The sequence below is a fragment of the Propithecus coquereli genome, unplaced genomic scaffold (genome assembly GCF_000956105.1).
Source record: "Propithecus coquereli isolate 6110/MARCELLA unplaced genomic scaffold, Pcoq_1.0 Scaffold59, whole genome shotgun sequence".
NCBI classification, from domain to species: Eukaryota; Metazoa; Chordata; class Mammalia; order Primates; family Indriidae; genus Propithecus; species Propithecus coquereli.
Window position 1 is genome coordinate 4,197,246 of NW_012151840.1, and position 586 is coordinate 4,197,831.

Genomic DNA, 586 nt, shown 5'->3' on the forward strand with positions numbered 1-586 from the left:
TCCCTGTGTATTCTTTTATTTCTTTTATTTTCCATTTTTCTCTATTATTTTCTTATCCCTTGCAACTCTACCAAAGGGACCTGGTTTTTTGCTGGGGGCTTAGCTACCTCTCGGCAATCTTAGATACTGTATTCATTTTCTACTGCTGCATGACAAATTACCACAAACTTAGTGGCTTAAAACAACACACATTTATTATTCCATAGTTTCCATGGGTCAGAAATCTGGGCAGAGCATATGTGGGTCCTCTGCTAAAGCCCTCACAGGGCTAAGTCAAGGTAGGCAGGGCTGCGTTCTCATCGGGAAGCTTGACTGGGGAAGAACATGCTCCCAAGCTCATTCAGTTTGTTGGCAGCATTAGTTTCCTTGTGGCTGTGAGTGAGGTTCCTGTTTTCTCGCTAGCTATTGGCCTGGGATCACTCTCAGCTTCCAAAGGCCTCCCTCAGATCCTTGTCCTGGGTCCCCCTTCATAAGCCCTCTCACAACAAACGAGGTTACTTTTTCAAGCAGAATTATCTCTTTCTTTTCAGAAAGTAAGGCAATTAACACGTTATTATATCTCAGTGACTTTGAGTTCCTGATTGTT